General features: G+C 56.5%; 1 protein-coding gene across 1 annotated transcript in view; it reads left to right on the top strand.

Annotated features, from left to right (window-relative positions):
- Window positions 1-6,052, top strand: part of LOC118416456 (EF-hand calcium-binding domain-containing protein 12-like) — a 14,575-nt gene that overhangs the window by 7,177 nt on the left and 1,346 nt on the right. The gene's annotated exons all lie outside the window — the stretch shown is intronic.

The raw sequence follows: 6,052 nt of genomic DNA, 5'->3' as shown, positions 1-6,052 counted from the left end.
CACCAAGACATGCCCGTCGGCCGTCCGCGTCGACCTGGCGCGAAAGACCCGGCCTCTGCAGCCGTCTGAGGGCCTGAGGCGGTAATCCCGGGTGTTCACCTGTCCAGGCCTATGACGTCATCGTGGCCTCGGAACCACGGGAATGTATAATCGCAACATATGGCCAGAAAGAGACATCTATCCCCCAAACTAGGGTGCCTATCACGAGCGCCTTGGCCAGGAGCATGGCTGGGGACACATGGCAGTCGCTCATCGCGTCGCCGCTCTTAAGGGCTCTTAAAAGAACCTCTCTCCATTGCAATGCATTGAGCGGGGTTCTTTTACTCCTATTTTTTATATGCCAAGGAAGTGCCGCCGAATTTTAGCACCAAGACATGCCCGTCGGCCGTCCGCGTCGACCTGGCGCGAAAGACCCGGCCTCTGCAGCCGTCTGAGGGCCTGAGGCGGTAATCCCGGGTGTTCACCTGTCCAGGCCTATGACGTCATCGTGGCCTCGGAACCACGGGAATGTATAATCGCAACATATGGCCAGAAAGAGACATCTATCCCCCAAACTAGGGTGCCTATCACGAGCGCCTTGGCCAGGAGCATGGCTGGGGACACATGGCAGTCGCTCATCGCGTCGCCGCTCTTAAGGGCTCTTAAAAGAACCTCTCTCCATTGCAATGCATTGAGCGGGGTTCTTTTACTCCTATTTTTTATATGCCAAGGAAGTGCCGCCGAATTTTAGCACCAAGACATGCCCGTCGGCCGTCCGCGTCGACCTGGCGCGAAAGACCCGGCCTCTGCAGCCGTCTGAGGGCCTGAGGCGGTAATCCCGGGTGTTCACCTGTCCAGGCCTATGACGTCATCGTGGCCTCGGAACCACGGGAATGTATAATCGCAACATATGGCCAGAAAGAGACATCTATCCCCCAAACTAGGGTGCCTATCACGAGCGCCTTGGCCAGGAGCATGGCTGGGGACACATGGCAGTCGCTCATCGCGTCGCCGCTCTTAAGGGCTCTTAAAAGAACCTCTCTCCATTGCAATGCATTGAGCGGGGTTCTTTTACTCCTATTTTTTATATGCCAAGGAAGTGCCGCCGAATTTTAGCACCAAGACATGCCCGTCGGCCGTCCGCGTCGACCTGGCGCGAAAGACCCGGCCTCTGCAGCCGTCCGAGGGCCTGAGGCGGTAATACCGGGTGTTCACCTGTCCAGGCCTATGACGTCATCGTGGCCTCGGAACCACGGGAATGTATAATCGCAACATATGGCCAGAAAGAGACATCTATCCCCCAAACTAGGGTGCCTATCACGAGCGCCTTGGCCAGGAGCATGGCTGGGGACACATGGCAGTCGCTCATCGCGTCGCCGCTCTTAAGGGCTCTTAAAAGAACCTCTCTCCATTGCAATGCATTGAGCGGGGTTCTTTTACTCCTATTTTTTATATGCCAAGGAAGTGCCGCCGAATTTTAGCACCAAGACATGCCCGTCGGCCGTCCGCGTCGACCTGGCGCGAAAGACCCGGCCTCTGCAGCCGTCCGAGGGCCTGAGGCGGTAATACCGGGTGTTCACCTGTCCAGGCCTATGACGTCATCGTGGCCTCGGAACCACGGGAATGTATAATCGCAACATATGGCCAGAAAGAGACATCTATCCCCCAAACTAGGGTGCCTATCACGAGCGCCTTGGCCAGGAGCATGGCTGGGGACACATGGCAGTCGCTCATCGCGTCGCCGCTCTTAAGGGCTCTTAAAAGAACCTCTCTCCATTGCAATGCATTGAGCGGGGTTCTTTTACTCCTATTTTTTATATGCCAAGGAAGTGCCGCCGAATTTTAGCACCAAGACATGCCCGTCGGCCGTCCGCGTCGACCTGGCGCGAAAGACCCGGCCTCTGCAGCCGTCCGAGGGCCTGAGGCGGTAATACCGGGTGTTCACCTGTCCAGGCCTATGACGTCATCGTGGCCTCGGAACCACGGGAATGTATAATCGCAACATATGGCCAGAAAGAGACATCTATCCCCCAAACTAGGGTGCCTATCACGAGCGCCTTGGCCAGGAGCATGGCTGGGGACACATGGCAGTCGCTCATCGCGTCGCCGCTCTTAAGGGCTCTTAAAAGAACCTCTCTCCATTGCAATGCATTGAGCGGGGTTCTATTACTCCTATTTTTTATATGCCAAGGAAGTGCCGCCGAATTTTAGCACCAAGACATGCCCGTCGGCCGTCCGCGTCGACCTGGCGCGAAAGACCCGGCCTCTGCAGCCGTCTGAGGGCCTGAGGCGGTAATACCGGGTGTTCACCTGTCCAGGCCTATGACGTCATCGTGGCCTCGGAACCACGGGAATGTATAATCGCAACATATGGCCAGAAAGAGACATATATCCCCCAAACTAGGGTGCCTATCACGAGCGCCGTGGCCAGGAGCATGGCTGGGGACACATGGCAGTCGCTCATCGCGTCGCCGCTCTTAAGGGCTCTTAAAAGAACCTCTCTCCATTGCAATGCATTGAGCGGGGTTCTATTACTCCTATTTTTTATATGCCAAGGAAGTGCCGCCGAATTTTAGCACCAAGACATGCCCGTCGGCCGTCCGCGTCGACCTGGCGCGAAAGACCCGGCCTCTGCAGCCGTCCGAGGGCCTGAGGCGGTAATACCGGGTGTTCACCTGTCCAGGCCTATGACGTCATCGTGGCCTCGGAACCACGGGAATGTATAATCGCAACATATGGCCAGAAAGAGACATCTATCCCCCAAACTAGGGTGCCTATCACGAGCGCCTTGGCCAGGAGCATGGCTGGGGACACATGGCAGTCGCTCATCGCGTCGCCGCTCTTAAGGGCTCTTAAAAGAACCTCTCTCCATTGCAATGCATTGAGCGGGGTTCTTTTACTCCTATTTTTTATATGCCAAGGAAGTGCCGCCGAATTTTAGCACCAAGACATGCCCGTCGGCCGTCCGCGTCGACCTGGCGCGAAAGACCCGGCCTCTGCAGCCGTCCGAGGGCCTGAGGCGGTAATACCGGGTGTTCACCTGTCCAGGCCTATGACGTCATCGTGGCCTCGGAACCACGGGAATGTATAATCGCAACATATGGCCAGAAAGAGACATCTATCCCCCAAACTAGGGTGCCTATCACGAGCGCCTTGGCCAGGAGCATGGCTGGGGACACATGGCAGTCGCTCATCGCGTCGCCACTCTTAAGGGCTCTTAAAAGAACCTCTCTCCATTGCAATGCATTGAGCGGGGTTCTTTTACTCCTATTTTTTATATGCCAAGGAAGTGCCGCCGAATTTTAGCACCAAGACATGCCCGTCGGCCGTCCGCGTCGACCTGGCGCGAAAGACCCGGCCTCTGCAGCCGTCCGAGGGCCTGAGGCGGTAATACCGGGTGTTCACCTGTCCAGGCCTATGACGTCATCGTGGCCTCGGAACCACGGGAATGTATAATCGCAACATATGGCCAGAAAGAGACATCTATCCCCCAAACTAGGGTGCCTATCACGAGCGCCTTGGCCAGGAGCATGGCTGGGGACACATGGCAGTCGCTCATCGCGTCGCCGCTCTTAAGGGCTCTTAAAAGAACCTCTCTCCATTGCAATGCATTGAGCGGGGTTCTTTTACTCCTATTTTTTATATGCCAAGGAAGTGCCGCCGAATTTTAGCACCAAGACATGCCCGTCGGCCGTCCGCGTCGACCTGGCGCGAAAGACCCGGCCTCTGCAGCCGTCCGAGGGCCTGAGGCGGTAATACCGGGTGTTCACCTGTCCAGGCCTATGACGTCATCGTGGCCTCGGAACCACGGGAATGTATAATCGCAACATATGGCCAGAAAGAGACATCTATCCCCCAAACTAGGGTGCCTATCACGAGCGCCTTGGCCAGGAGCATGGCTGGGGACACATGGCAGTCGCTCATCGCGTCGCCGCTCTTAAGGGCTCTTAAAAGAACCTCTCTCCATTGCAATGCATTGAGCGGGGTTCTTTTACTCCTATTTTTTATATGCCAAGGAAGTGCCGCCGAATTTTAGCACCAAGACATGCCCGTCGGCCGTCCGCGTCGACCTGGCGCGAAAGACCCGGCCTCTGCAGCCGTCCGAGGGCCTGAGGCGGTAATACCGGGTGTTCACCTGTCCAGGCCTATGACGTCATCGTGGCCTCGGAACCACGGGAATGTATAATCGCAACATATGGCCAGAAAGAGACATCTATCCCCCAAACTAGGGTGCCTATCACGAGCGCCTTGGCCAGGAGCATGGCTGGGGACACATGGCAGTCGCTCATCGCGTCGCCGCTCTTAAGGGCTCTTAAAAGAACCTCTCTCCATTGCAATGCATTGAGCGGGGTTCTTTTACTCCTATTTTTTATATGCCAAGGAAGTGCCGCCGAATTTTAGCACCAAGACATGCCCGTCGGCCGTCCGCGTCGACCTGGCGCGAAAGACCCGGCCTCTGCAGCCGTCCGAGGGCCTGAGGCGGTAATACCGGGTGTTCACCTGTCCAGGCCTATGACGTCATCGTGGCCTCGGAACCACGGGAATGTATAATCGCAACATATGGCCAGAAAGAGACATCTATCCCCCAAACTAGGGTGCCTATCACGAGCGCCTTGGCCAGGAGCATGGCTGGGGACACATGGCAGTCGCTCATCGCGTCGCCGCTCTTAAGGGCTCTTAAAAGAACCTCTCTCCATTGCAATGCATTGAGCGGGGTTCTTTTACTCCTATTTTTTATATGCCAAGGAAGTGCCGCCGAATTTTAGCACCAAGACATGCCCGTCGGCCGTCCGCGTCGACCTGGCGCGAAAGACCCGGCCTCTGCAGCCGTCCGAGGGCCTGAGACGGTAATACCGGGTGTTCACCTGTCCAGGCCTATGACGTCATCGTGGCCTCGGAACCACGGGAATGTATAATCGCAACATATGGCCAGAAAGAGACATCTATCCCCCAAACTAGGGTGCCTATCACGAGCGCCTTGGCCAGGAGCATGGCTGGGGACACATGGCAGTCGCTCATCGCGTCGCCGCTCTTAAGGGCTCTTAAAAGAACCTCTCTCCATTGCAATGCATTGAGCGGGGTTCTTTTACTCCTATTTTTTATATGCCAAGGAAGTGCCGCCGAATTTTAGCACCAAGACATGCCCGTCGGCCGTCCGCGTCGACCTGGCGCGAAAGACCCGGCCTCTGCAGCCGTCCGAGGGCCTGAGGCGGTAATACCGGGTGTTCACCTGTCCAGGCCTATGACGTCATCGTGGCCTCGGAACCACGGGAATGTATAATCGCAACATATGGCCAGAAAGAGACATCTATCCCCCAAACTAGGGTGCCTATCACGAGCGCCTTGGCCAGGAGCATGGCTGGGGACACATGGCAGTCGCTCATCGCGTCGCCGCTCTTAAGGGCTCTTAAAAGAACCTCTCTCCATTGCAATGCATTGAGCGGGGTTCTTTTACTCCTATTTTTTATATGCCAAGGAAGTGCCGCCGAATTTTAGCACCAAGACATGCCCGTCGGCCGTCCGCGTCGACCTGGCGCGAAAGACCCGGCCTCTGCAGCCGTCCGAGGGCCTGAGGCGGTAATACCGGGTGTTCACCTGTCCAGGCCTATGACGTCATCGTGGCCTCGGAACCACGGGAATGTATAATCGCAACATATGGCCAGAAAGAGACATCTATCCCCCAAACTAGGGTGCCTATCACGAGCGCCTTGGCCAGGAGCATGGCTGGGGACACATGGCAGTCGCTCATCGCGTCGCCGCTCTTAAGGGCTCTTAAAAGAACCTCTCTCCATTGCAATGCATTGAGCGGGGTTCTTTTACTCCTATTTTTTATATGCCAAGGAAGTGCCGCCGAATTTTAGCACCAAGACATGCCCGTCGGCCGTCCGCGTCGACCTGGCGCGAAAGACCCGGCCTCTGCAGCCGTCCGAGGGCCTGAGGCGGTAATACCGGGTGTTCACCTGTCCAGGCCTATGACGTCATCGTGGCCTCGGAACCACGGGAATGTATAATCGCAACATATGGCCAGAAAGAGACATCTATCCCCCAAACTAGGGTGCCTATCACGAGTGCC

The sequence above is a fragment of the Branchiostoma floridae genome, chromosome 5 (genome assembly GCF_000003815.2).
Source record: "Branchiostoma floridae strain S238N-H82 chromosome 5, Bfl_VNyyK, whole genome shotgun sequence".
NCBI classification, from domain to species: Eukaryota; Metazoa; Chordata; class Leptocardii; order Amphioxiformes; family Branchiostomatidae; genus Branchiostoma; species Branchiostoma floridae.
The sequence above is the reverse complement of the archived record's forward strand: the minus strand, read 5'-3'. Positions and strand labels throughout refer to the sequence as shown.